Below are 14,184 nucleotides of genomic sequence, written 5' to 3'. Positions count from 1 at the left end.
GCAGCCAGTTGAGGTAAACACTGATAAAACCAGTTCTGCTTGGCCTGCAAACTGGCCAAAGTCACATATATACTGACCAGAGCTCAGGCCCAGCTGCAGCCAGTGCTGCTGGTGTCCAGCTGTGTTTGTTCAATGGGCAGATATCCGGTAAAAACACCTTTCCCCTGGGAACTCGGGAGGAACTCCCTGGTACTTCCATGATAAGTACAGTTAACAGCACAACAGCTGTCAATAAAACGTCATCAGTGTGCATGCGAGCCAGAAACTCCAGGTAAGTGCTTTGAAACCTGAAACAGCGAACTTCTTCTCTGTCTCTGAAATTTCTCCTCTAGCAGTATATTCCCTCCTCAAAAATGGGATGTTGCAAAGCCCCACGAGTATTTCTCCAGCCACCTAAATATTGTTGGGGAATAGAGGGAGAGGAGCTCTTGGTCCCAGTTTCTGATTTCTCCAGCCACGTAGTGTCTCTGCAAGTCCCTAGGCTGCTTCTGCACAGAATGCTGATCTCAAATGGTTTATTTTGCTGTGTTTTAATTTCTCTTTCTTCTTGCAGGGAGGCGAGAAAGAAGCAGAGGGTGTGGGGTGGTTTGCAGTGACAGTGACTGACCTATGGTTGTTCCTCAGTGGTGTTTTCAGTGGCACACTCTAGTAAGCCACTGCTCTATCTGCTTTCATCACTGTAATTTTTCCGTCAATATCACAATAATGCATTAGCTTTTCAAAGAGCAGCTGCGACTGGACATGGCTTTGCTCGCTGAGCAGATAAGCTTTTGTTGGGTCCATTTGTTCTGTGTGGACCTCATGTCCTTTCCTGTCACGACAGGAGACACAAGTTCTCACTTAACCGTAGTTTCTGCTTTGATTTAGCTCCCAGCAGAATAAAGACCTGCTCATCCTGGATAGGAGGTGTCAGGCAGGAGATCTGAGGGCAGGGGGAGAAAAATGCAACAGCTCTTCACATTGTTTCTGAAGAAAGAAAATAAACCAATGGAGTAAAATCTCAGATTTTCTTACTACTTGATGCTACACCTAGCAGAAGTCAGAGGAAAATCTACAAGTGACTTCTACAAAACCAGATTAAGTGCTGATGTAGGCACTTTGTATGAGATATTGTCTAATACTCTGTCAAGTGTCCACAAGACTGGACCATATTCAGCAGCACATGGTTTGTAGGCAGAGAAGAATCTTTTATTAGATGAGCTGACATTAGTGGAACATTAAGAAAGCTTCTCACTATCCAAGTGCTTGTGAGTAGGAACAGCAGATTTCAAAGCTAAATAGAAGTTGAGAATGGTTGTTAGGAGCTTAATTGGATATGTATCCCTTAGCCCATTTTAGAAAGAAGAGCAGCAGTTTTTGTACTTGCGGGTGGTTGGAGAGCTGTCTCTCTCTTCCTTTAAGGCAAGACTAGAAGTGAAGGGATTGCTCCACAATGGTTTTGTGCTGAGCTGCTGAGAGCTAAGGGTATCTGGAAAACCTGTTACTGAAAGCCCTGTTTCATTTACCCTATCTCCTCTGATCTCCGTGACTGGAGCACTCTAAACCAAGATGACAGGAGGTGCGTTCCCGTCTCTTGGGTATTTTTACCGGTATGGATCACACTCCTGCAACCTTCTTGCTGGAAGGGTCAGATAAGAAGTGGGATATACACTTTGATTTTCCCTGAATGCCAGCTGCCTCCGAGCAGCCCAGCTAACCCAGGGCAGGGTATTCCAGGTAATTAGATGGGCTCAGTGTGGTGCTTCACATGACTCACTGGGAGCAGTCAGCGGCTGCCGACTCGAGGCAGTGTGGGCAGTGGCTTCATCCCTGGGATAAGGTGGGAGCTGAACTGGGAGATGTAGGGCTTGGGAATGGTTGGGAAATTCTCTAATCTGGCTTGGATTTGTGTTTGGGACCTGCAGCCTTGAAGTGGCAGAATATTTCACACCTTCCAACTTTCACCTGCTCATTTGCAACTTTTAGTGCAATCATTTTTTTCCCCTTTTAAGTCAAATTTTTTCTACTTTCAGACCTTACGGCAGAAGAGCCAAATGAGTAAAACCCACGCAAACCCTGCCCAGAGCAAACCAGCCTCATTCGTCACGCCGAACATACTCACAGACCAAGTGCTGCTGGAGCCTCAGAGGCCCTGCTGCGGGGTCTGGCCGCCTGAGAGCCATACACAGATGTAAAGAGCCCTCCAGGATCCCCTATTCTCAGTGCCCGGGTTTTTTCTCAGTCTCTTTACCAGGCTTTACCCTGGCACAACACTCAGTGCCTTTTACTTCTTATTTCTCAGACCTAATGAAAAATGAACTTTGACATACACTCACACCTTCTCCATCCTTCTTCTTGTTCCTGTAATAACCCCTAGGATCTTCGTGGACACGGAAGATGGTGTTATGAATCCATCCCTATCACAACAGAATGATTTTCCATGGTTTTTCACTGCTGTGGAAGCAGCCGCAGGAATCCCTTAGGATTCCCAGGTGAGTATGGACATAAAAGGTGTCCTGAGCCCTGTGGTCTATGCGCAGTTTGTTAAATGCTTAGGCGAATTTCCTACTATCACTTTGCTCCACTGAAGTTTCTGCTCTTTGATTTTGAAGCTAATGGCCAAGAGTAGAAAAGTGTTACTGAGTTACCAATGATATATTCAAACATCAGATTAAAGGCATGACATGGCTTGTGTACTGCAGACTAGTGACTATTCTTGTATTAGAGCATTTACTTGCATGTACTGTTCGTGTTTTCCTCCCTCCTTTAACTAGTTCACAACAAGGAAATCAAAATCCACTCAGACAATGCCCATTTCTAATGGAGCCAGGTATGGAAAAATGCTCAGCACCTCCTACATGGTTCTGTGCTCTCACTGGAAAGGGCAGCCTGCACAGTGCAGGATGGGGCACTATGTTAGCGTAAGTTACCTAGGAAACTAGCTTCCTCTATAGAAATTGAGCATCTGTTTCTATTAGCAACAGCAGCCTGCTCCTGCATGCAAGTGTGTGTGTGTGTGTGCACGTGAGCTCCTCATTATTAGACCGCATTTGATGGTGGGCTTTGCTGAGCTAGCGTGGCTGTGCGGCATCGAGTGGGAAAGGAGTTGCTGCTAGCGAGGAAACTGCTGTTGTAATGGGGCAAACGAAGCGGGTGAGAGGCAAATGCCTTTCCCGTATTCATGCTATGTAACAGCTGGGACTCTGTCCCTGCAGCCCGTGTACACACGCCCTTCTGAACCGCTGCGGCTCTGAAAGCTAGAGACGTGCTTGCCAGTTTGTGAGGAGCAGAAATAAATGTCTGGCTAAGCACTGAGCACCACTGTGGCCCAGGAAAGAGCAGGCCCTTTTCAACAGTGTTTGCATATTCAGAAAACATGTCTTGGCCAGGAAGGAAAGAACTGCAACGTGGGCGAGCAAAGGAGTGAGGTGACACGGGAAAGCTCTTCTGGGGCAGTTCTCTTTCAGAAGCAACTGGATGCTGCCGGTATGTGCCTTGCAGCGGATCCGTGTAGGTGCACAGAGGCAGAAGGGCTGTTGGCATTACCTTTTGCTGTCAGAAGTGCTGTGCTCAAAGTCTACCAGCAAATTAAAGTGGGATTGGCTCTGACCTATTGAAATCAAGGCTCTCATCCACATCCGCAGGCTGGTGGAGCAAGCCCAGGGTGAGGTCTCCGTTCCTGGATGTCAGTGCATCTGCTGCTGGACATCCAAAACAGCACAACATGGGTTCACTGAAAGAGAATTGGATGAGTGAGGGTGAAATTTTGCAAAATGAGCAAAATCTCAATGAAAAGCAAATATAAGCCCTTGTCCACAATACAAACAGACTAGCAGAGATGAAAGGCAAATCTCTCACTGGAGAGCAGTTGCAGAGCAGTTTTGAATATGTTACTCTGTTTTGCCAGGAGGAATTTTGTTGCACGTTTCAAGGAGACTTTTAAAATTACCTTCGGAAAATGGCTTGCAGTCACCCAGAGAAATGGTGTGTGGAAAGACTAGGAGAATAATCACCAGAGTGATGAACATCCGAAGTGAGGCACAGACTATATGATCATGTTTAATTAAAGAGGTGAACATTTTGTTCTGGTGGGAAAAGTTGTTTGTATCTATGAAATATCAGTGTATTTTTGTTAAAGAGAACAAACTCAAGTAGGTCACAGGATGTATAAGGTGAAAATACCTTGAGGTTTATTTCAGGGTTCTCACTTTTCAATATATATAAATATTACTCCTACAAAGTGGAACTATCGTTTTCTGCAATATTAAAAACTGGATTCTTCTGATTCAAAAATTTTGTGCTGGAATGACTAAAACTTATCAGATAGGGTTGTTTGGTAGCCCATAGTAAGTCTTAAAAGCCAAACCAAGCTTATAGGAACTCAGTTAAGTAGATTAACATTTATGAATCTTCGAAGCTGTCAATGCCTTGTGAAGAATTTATGTTAAGTACTTTTGGATGCATCTGGGTAGTCCGACCTAGCTGATATTGCTTGCTCACTGTAAGAGTCACTAAGCATGCAAGCTTTTCCTTTGTTTATGTATTTTTTATTCTTTTTTAATTTCTTTTTTTTCTCTTGAGAAGGGAAAATAAAATATATAGATGTATTGCCATGGTTCCAAAATCTGAAATTCAAAAAGTAAGTCAGTTCCCTTTCTGTGTTATTAGGTTGGCCATACAGGCAAAGAAAGTATGTGAGCCTTTCAGGTTTTGGATGCTCAATCTGAGAAATGTTGAAAGGGTGTAGCCAGAAGGTCTCCTGTGATCTTGCTGAAGCAGCTGAAGAGACTACTTCTACTGGGTGCTTGTTACAAATCTACTGCTGCTGCTAACTGGTGTCAGAGGTGAAGACAAAAACTGCATCAACTATTTCTGCACAAAATCAACTAGCTTATTTTAACAGCATTCATTGACGTTATTAGTGATATTAGTGATGGTAGCCCCATGAGCAGAACTAGGAGGGACAGTGGTGACTGTTCACAGGGTCAGTCACTGCAGACTCATGATGGAGGCAATCTCCTCCACCAGAGGCAATAGCAAACAGAGATAGGGCTGGAGGTGGATGGGAGCAACACAAATAGCTTCTTAACTTCTTCCAGGCAAATCTCCTGGGAAGAAGTCTGATGAAGCATGTGGGTATTTTAAGGTGTTTTAGCCGTTGTTGAAAAATGTCATACAACGGCGATGTTTGATGTGAGTAGTACTCAATGCAGTTTGGAAAGTAGATGGCAACTAACTCCTGCAGACTTCCTGTTTTCCTGTGCCAGTGAGTGTCTCAGTTTTGTTCAGGAGAAAACTTATGGAGGAGTATTTGATGTAGCTGCTAAAAGATCTTACTTGTATATGTTGTAAGAAAGCAGTTGAGAAAATCAGAAAATGCTGGCAAGACCTCTCATTTTACTTCTTCTATATTCTTGCCTTACTGTTGCTCTTTGGTAGCTTTCAGAACAGAATATATTCTGTCTTTCTTTTCCAGTGCTCATATTATTCCTTAGTGCTGCCATGTAGATAATGTTTAAAAATAACTCCTCTACTGGATTCTATTTGTGTTCTGCCCAATATGGCAGATGGTAGCTAGGAAGATACACTCCTGTGGATCCTTCCACAGAAAAATACGTTGTAAGGCTATACAAGTCCTCCACGTCACTGACGGAAGGCTGCTGTCTGAGCTTCTGGCCCTTTTTGGCTTTCGTTGAGTTTGGAAGGAGTGGACAATGCTCAGCACCTCACTGGGCTCAGGCTGGGAGTACAGGAGACATTTTTCTGCTCAGTAGAAAGATGCTCTGCCACAGTATCCGTCTATAATCACCTTCATCGTCTGCAGTGAGAATGTGCTAGCGCTGTTAAGATCCGCCTCTCTGGAAATGAGCTTTTCCTGAACAATCCAATGTTCTGCATTCTAGACGAATTGTTATGAATGTGTTTATAGTTATTTGCTTAATTGCAAATGCTGCAGCAAATGATTTCCCTGGAACTTAATGGGAATCAAGTAACATCTGAAGCTATAGTAATAGAAATATAATGCAACATTATAAGAGTAATAGCACCAAGACTGATTTGAATGGGATTAGTGTCTCAAGATTGCAACCACAGGCAAGGACAGTTAGGATATGCAGGAGCTTACAGCACAGGGAACAACTCTGAGCAGTATTCACTGTGAACAGGCAGCAGGCAGAGAGCACAGGCAGAAGGGTAGATCATGAGGACATTATAGAAAAGAGGTAAACTGCAGGGCAGCAGGTAATAAGGGCCCTTCTAGAAGCATTGTCAGACTAGGGATTGTGTGTAAGCACAGTCAGAAAGAAACCGCAAGTTGGTATTTGTTTTCACTGGACATTTATTCCTTCTTTTTATGTATGTGTGTGTGTGTGTGTGTGTGTGTGTGTGTGTCACACTGAGCAAGACAATCTAATTTTCTCTGTATTTTTCTTCTAAGATTAAGCGAGAATTGCAGGTCTCCTTCGCAGAGAGGTCTTGTGTCCGTACTGTGACTGTCTTGGAAGTACTGCCAGGGGGTAAGGCCATCATTCCCATCTTCAGAGCAATAAGCCATGTTCACTGCTGAGTGAAGGATCACTGCTTCTCAGGCTGCAGAACAGTTATTCTTTAGCTGTTTGCTTCTCAGATTGCTGCTATCCACACGACATGCAGAACTGCCTACAAATATATTGACCATTTTACCTAGAAGAGTGTTTTGTAGGATGAATAATAGCTAGCAGTGCCTTGAGGGCAGCAGTGAATATTGTGACTTTGTACTGTCACCTACTGCTATGCTGGAGAAGCCATTGGTGCTGCTGAGTGAGAACTTTGTGGAGGTCACCTGTGGACATCTATTAGCTGGGAGGCAGGAGGCATGTGCGTACTGGGAACTTCAGAACAGGAGATTTTATTTATGGAAAAGGGGGATCCAGAGACTGAACAGTCATTCAGCATGGGCTTTTGGGCCTGTGCAATGGCAGGTGGCCCAGGACTTGGAGCAGTTTCTAGCCAGCAGGGTCTGACCCTTCATATTATTCTTAAGTTTATTTTGTTCTGTGCTGTGGTCAGAGTCAAAATACAAGCCAAGGTCAGTTACTACTGACTTGCCTGAGATACATTCTTGCTAGACTGTTAATTTATCTTCTTGAAGAACAGCTTAATTCTTAAAATTGTTATGGCCACTCCAAGCAACGTATGCATTATTTGATACTTGGTACAAAAATTGTAAAGAAATTCTTCGTGCCTTGTCTATTTTAGAGAAGTCATGGCTGTTTGTTTTGACTGGCAAACTGAGTTACTTTAATTTTAGTAAGACTGAGTGATATGAGACAATAACGAGTATCACTTCTGTCTGGATAGCAACACTGAGGGATGAGACAGTTTCTGATAGGTCTCACTTAAGACTCATTAAGAGACAAAAACAGGACAAGCAACCTCAGTGGCTCCAGCCTCCTTACCTGGGGAAGACTAACCCATTTTAAAAAGATGGCTTGGGGCCAATGGGGATCAGACTAGATGATCTCCAGAGGTCCCTTCCAACCTCAACCATTCTGTGAGTCTATGAATCAGACTGAGTTCGTGGTTTGATGACGCAATAAATCTAGGTGTAGGGCTCTGCTGGATGTGAAGGACTGCTCTAATAGAAACTCACTCTGCTGCTTAAGAAGTTTTGGATTGATTAACTTTATTTCATGGGGCGCCATCTGTTGCCCTCCAGCTGCTATAAAGCCAATGTAAACACTGACTAATGTGGCAGAAATATAATTACAAGGTTCTGATCTGGCTCAAATTGGTGCTGCTGTCTTAGGGGGTACGCATGGCTCTAGCATTACTTTGAAACTAGCCTGAGAGCTCTACAGAGCTGCAGAAAGGACCAGGGAGGAGAGGAGACCGTAAATTGGCTGAGTGTTGTTCAAGAGACTTTGAGGAGAGCGAAGCCTCAACTTCACTGAGAAGACACTGAAGTGGGTGATAGACCCAGGACCTGGTCCTCATTCAAAGCAGAGTACTTATTTCTGAATAAAGAGTTTCCACCTAGAATATAGTGTCCTTAGAGTGGAGTTACACGAAGCAGCTGTATAGCAAGAGCCACTTTCAGCATCACTATGGCGAAGCAAAGCCCTTTCCCAAATCCAAATGCAGCGGGTACGGTGGGAGGGGTGGAAGGCGCAGAGGTAACGTTAATCAGGCCAAGGGGACATTTGGATCCTGTCTGAGAATGCCTCTGTTTATAAATTCTGCATCCACTTCCCAGGAACATATATTTAATGTTGACTTACGACATCCTCTTTCTGAGAACACCCCAGCCTCCCAGCTTGTCCATCAGACAATAGAAGGAAAACAAGCACAATAGGTGCATGTGCTAAACACTTTAATGAGCACTTCCACACCATTCTCCAGTATTTCCCCACATCCTTATGAGTCAATAAGCACCTCATGCAGCTTTCTAGCTAGTATGTCTTAAACTGATACAGTTAGCCCAAATATTAACTCTCATTTACTGAGTATCTAATAGACACCTGAGCTTAGTTTGTTCTATCGTATTCTGTCTATATAATTTTACTAGAGATGCTTTTGCCTGTGTAAGCTATCGTACACTTATGCCATCTACCTGTGCTTAAAATTTTTTGGATACAGTTATCCAAGTTTATGCAAAAAGTATTGTGACAAATTTTGCGCAAGTATGCATCTGCATGCACATGCACAAATGCACACCCTATTTATCTGCACCTGCACACAGAGAAAGGCCTTTGAATTTGTTGCCCTGTGGATCTGGAGGATGCGTATGTTACAATTGTCTCCAGTTGGTTGTGAATAGTGCGATAATGATAGCATACAAATCTCCAATGATTATGGTTTAGTTGCCATTGTCATCTATCATAATATCCTTGTCCAGTAGCCTTTGTCTTGTTGTTCTGTGATGCACAGAGCACTCAGTAAGAAGTGGTGTAAGTTCTGTGTCAGAAATAATAGTTGCTTGGGACAATCTTATGTGCTGGAGACAACAGAGCTTTTGAATTGGAACTGATATTATGCATTGTATCTGGGAGTCTTTCACGTCTGGCTTTCCCTCAAATTTTAGTTCAGCTAGATAGGCTTAGGTTATATCCAAACCACCCAGCCCTTCTCTTCCAGTCCACACTCCTTAGGAATAATTTTTATGATTTATGTAAATGGCAAATTATCAGGTTTCAGAAATTTTATTTATTTTTTTAATATTGTTTATGCACATTGAGGATCCCATAGCAGGATCTGGAGCAAGAGATGTGGATCACAAAGCTTCACAAAGAACAAAGAGATAGGAGTAAGAGGACTTAAGCCCCATTCTTTTAAGCATTAGTAAGTAGAAAATGTGCTGCTTTGGGATGAAATTCTGCCCTCGTGGTCAATGGGGCAAATCCTTTGAGGTTAGCTATTACAATAATGTAGGGTTGGCTTCGAAATGTGCTTTGGTGGTACCAGCTTAGGAACTGTTCTGATTATTTCTGCTCCTTTGCTGACTCAAGGGCTTATCAACGGCTTTGTAATTATTTGAGAATGTGAAAAGCTCATATTTCAATATATAAGAATTACATTTCACTTACTATTTTCCATCATACTTTAGCTTATGCTAAATGCCCAACATATTTGCATGCCTTGGAAGTGTATGATTTCAAACATAATTCAGTGTAAGAATTCAGAATTAGGGCTCATGGGGTTTTTTTCAACACAATAGCTTTGCAGAAGAATTATCAAACTGGGAATGCACAAATATAAACAACATTTCTACTGGGGAAGTTGAAGGCCACAGAAAGCAGAGTGCTTGGGGTGTGGGAAAGCAGCATGGATTGATGTTCTTTGTGCTGCCTTTTCCTTCCATATCTGGCAAGCAAATATCTGCTTTTGCTACTCCAGGCTTTGCTTCTCTCTCAGATGAACTTGCTGGAACCATTCTTATTGGAGGACAAACTTGAACCTGAATCTCTCAGTTTATAACCATGTTATTAAAATCAGAAATGCTTCCCAGTTCCTGGCTCTGGGCACCTTACCTCAGCACCGTCCTCTCTCCTCTTTCCCCCCTGATATTTTGATTTTCTTGGAAAAGCAACCCAAAACTGTGAGCGCAAGTTGTGACTGCCTTTTCCTGATCTCTGGCAAGTGCTGTGATGTATATCTCATGCACTTCTAAGTAATGTCCCACAGCCTGCTTGCTTGCCCCTGCTGTTTGTTGTACAGGAGGCTTCCTTTCATTACTGTGTGAAAAAAGGAGACATATTTTTAGAAAGTTCTTGACTTCATCCCTCTGCCAAACAAGACTTTTCTGAATCTTTTTGAAGGCCAGGAAACTTTAGCAGAGTGGGAGTGGTTCCTATTGCCCTTTACAGCTTTAATCAGGCTACTTTTCTTTGTTATTTGTACAATAATCTCCAACTTGTAGCCTGGTTGGCAGCTCAGCATCTCTTCGAATCACTAGCTGTTTCTCCTATATCATTAATATTTTAGTTATGTTGTACTACATTGTACATCAATCTCCATGCCAACAGTTCCTACCAGAAGCTATGTATGATATTTTAGATCTGCAGCAGTACAAGAACTTTTTTTTTTTTTCCTGGATAGCATCAGTTAGTCATGTTCATTTTCTCCTTTATTTTACAGTATTGCAGAGCCAAGGCTGGATGCACTCTTCTTCTGACTATACCATGGCTATGGCAGCATCCAAAGAGGACACCTCTTCACACAGCAGCAATTCAAGTTTACCACTTGCTGAAGCTAGGGCTTAACTCTTGCTGTAACTCTTACTTATAGTATTATGCTATCAGGGCTATGCCACCATTACTGATCTCATTCCCATGTAAGTATAATCCATGTAATTATTTAATTGTTTCCCTCTTTACAGTGTTCTGAACTGCAGGTTCCTATCTGTTTCATCTACTAGAAAGCAAATCCCTCTACCAGTGAATTAGTGAAGAAGCCACTGAGAAGGGAATACGAAGGCACACTTAGCTACAGGATTGTCATAATTCTGATTTCTGCTGCAGATTTGTTGAGATCCACGTAAAGAGTCTTCTAATAAACTTATCCAGTGTCTGTACTAAATATCCTACAAGAGAAGGTTGTTGGAAGTTATCTTCCTTCCCTTATATTCCTCAGTGAAAATAGTTCTCAGCAAATAAAGTCCTGCGAGTAGAGACAGCAAAATGATTTCTGCAAGGAATACTCTAACCTGGTGCTCATTGTACTCATGCATTTTCCAGAGAAATGTGCAATACCTCCTGCAAGAGAGCACACAGCTTGGACAAGACTGAGCTGATGGCTGTCTGTCTCTAGGATGAGCTGTTTCAGGACCCACCAACCTGGCCTTTCTCTTGGCTCTGGAAAGGCATCCTACCAAACTCAGTTCTTTATGCATCTTTAAATCACATGAGCCAGACTGAGCACTACATTCGTTTTTCCAGCCTTTTATAGATATCAAAAAAAAGAAAAAAAAAAAAAGAAAAAAAAAAAAAAAAAGAACAAGAATGGTATTCAACTCTTCTTTTTCGTTTTGCCCAGTGGTTGGAGGACTAGCCAGGAACCAGAGGAAGTTTCTCTGCTCAGGCTGATATGATTCAAACCCACATGTCCCTTGCAAGGGGACCACTCTGCTGGGATTGGATGACTTTAGTGCTGCCCTCTCTGGGATGCTCACAACAGCACCAGAAAAATGCAAAGACCAATAAGAAACAAGATAAAAATTGAGAAAAAAATGGAAAAGAAATGGAAATCACCCAGGTTTAAGCAAGAAGAATTAGCAGGAAGGAACAGCCTAAAATGGATAGAGTATCCAGAGAAAGAGCAGCAGAAAAGCTTGAGAATGTTTCTCTGTGCACAACAAAAAATGAGTGCAAGGGACACCTACAGGACTGCCACTTGAAATGGAAAATCTGAATAAAATAATACTGTAGCAATTAGGATAATCTAAAGCTGCGGAGGAAACATATGTGACACTGGAAAAACACTTTAAAGACTCTTGAGGCCTGGCAAATTCAATTTGTGTTCCACAATATTCTTAAAATCCCAAGTCTTAAGACCCAGGAACAGTATTAATCAAAGGCGTAGCCAAAGGCAGAGATCCAGGAATCACGACTGCCTTCATGAGCCTCCGTGCTAGAGGGGATTAAAGAAAAATGAGTTTACTGAAGGGACTGTGGTGGTAGCACATATCAGCCCAAGAAGCAATTTGTCAGTGTGTAGCTCCTCTAGGTGAGCAAAGGGGGAGGCAACAACCTTATCTTGTACATATGGATGCAGTGATTTTCTATGCCAATTAATGCTAACTAAGAATATATCCCTGGAGACCACACAGCAAGCACATAGCAAGCCAAAATTTCCTAGACTGACATTACAGACATGTTTGCAGACTCACTGTATCAGCCTTATTCATTTACTTCTGTTTCTTTCATTAAAAATCCACAGTGGGAAAGAAACCGGTGCATCTTCCTGGCACCTGTAATCTATGTTGAAGAAAGTTTCAGCAAGTCAAATCTACTATCTATCTTGCAATATATTTTCAGTTATGTTTTTCATGAAATATAATGGGTGATGGCTTTGCTTATTTTTCTCAACTAGCCATTTCTTTACAGCTCAAATTACAAGCAGCCCAGTAACTTTCTGACACAGCAAGATGATAAATGACCTGCAGAAGTGTCATGCAGGTTCTGCTATGAAATCTGTCAATTTAAGAGGTTCCTTCCTGGTCCTGGCAGCAATGATTTTTGATACCCTGTTAAAACGCACTTTAGTTTCTGCTCTGATAGGTATTGGAGGAATAAATGAAATTTGAAATCCTCTGTGCCGGTAGGAGGGCATTAGATGGTTCAGTGCCTTTGAGGGTGTTGGTAGTCGTTCTTTACTCATGTCCTGTGTTGGTTTAATGGGTAGTTTGCCTCAGTGGGATCATTGCTGTATTTTGTAGTTTTGTTCTATTATTAACTATTAAAGGAGTAATAGGCTGCAGACAGCTTTGTCTCAAACTACCAGTTCCTGTATTTATTGGCACCACCTGGGGATTAAAACAGATGCTGCCACTCAGCACAGTTGTCCTCAAAGCAGGGGAGATATAATGAATACTTGATGAAAGCACCCTCCTCCGTTCATCCCATTGTGTCGGAATCGTAGACAGAGACGTTTTCTAAACAGGAAGCTTTGGCTCTGACGCCGAGGGGAAATGAGCGGCGTGCAGGCTTTGCTCCGCGTGGCAGGAGCAGGCTGGCGAAGGCAGAGCCGTTCTCTGAAGCTCTTCAGAGACGGGAAATGCTTGACAATCATGACAGCCTCTTCTAAGGAAAAAGGCTGGGTACACGGCCAGAGTGAAAGGGTCTGAGGGAAGCGTGTGCTCTCGTCTTACCAGAACTGCCCGGTTACTTGCACTGCCCGGGACCACGCTCGTAACAAAGGTTCCTTCAATGGCCCTTTGGGATCCTTTCAGCTCCTGTCGTGGCTACTGGGCATAGTTTTGCCTTTCCAAAGACCGATGGGGCCCCTTCACCCAACAGTAAACCTACTTGTCTTAAAGATAGTACGGTACTTTCTTGTTTGGAGGAAAAGTGAAAGAGACCATTGGATCTAGAAGGTTATATCAAATCCATGGCAAAACCACTAGACCTTGATCCTAGCATGTTCCTTGTGTGTTTAGTTAACAGAGTAGAAAATGCACAGTGAATCGTTTAAGTGTCATCGGGCTTGGCTGGGATGTGCAAGATCCCTCTAAAATTTACAGTGCCTCTCTCTTCCGCATTGCAGAAAGCCTGCAGCCTCCCAAGCCTGTGTTGGTGGTGTCCTGAGCCACACAAGAGTGGCACAGCCTTTCCAGCACTCCACGTGCTTTGAACTGAATTAGGGCCAGTCTTCACTGAAGTGGTCTGAGGTGCATACATCAGTGGCAGCATTTGCAATGTCAGATGACATCTTCAAGCCACATCAGGTCCTGAGCTTGGAGAAAGGTCACAAAGGTTTCCCTCAAGCACTGATGAACAACCTTGTCCCTTTCTCCTCCTCTCAAGCTCCTGACATCTTCAAGTGTGGCTTCAGTTTGGGACATTATCATGCTGAAAGGTGGTACTTCCAGAAAAGCTGAATGTCTGCGGAACTGTTGATTGAACTTTCTTTGGCATTAGTGTTAAGCATAATTGTGCTACCTGGCAGCAGGCCAGTCCAGGTCAGCACGTGCCTGCTCTGTTTAAGCCAGGCACTGCCTGAGATAAGTCA

The sequence above is a fragment of the Rhea pennata genome, chromosome 14, assembly GCF_028389875.1.
Source record: "Rhea pennata isolate bPtePen1 chromosome 14, bPtePen1.pri, whole genome shotgun sequence".
NCBI classification, from domain to species: Eukaryota; Metazoa; Chordata; class Aves; order Rheiformes; family Rheidae; genus Rhea; species Rhea pennata.
Note: the sequence above shows the minus strand (reverse complement) of the source record.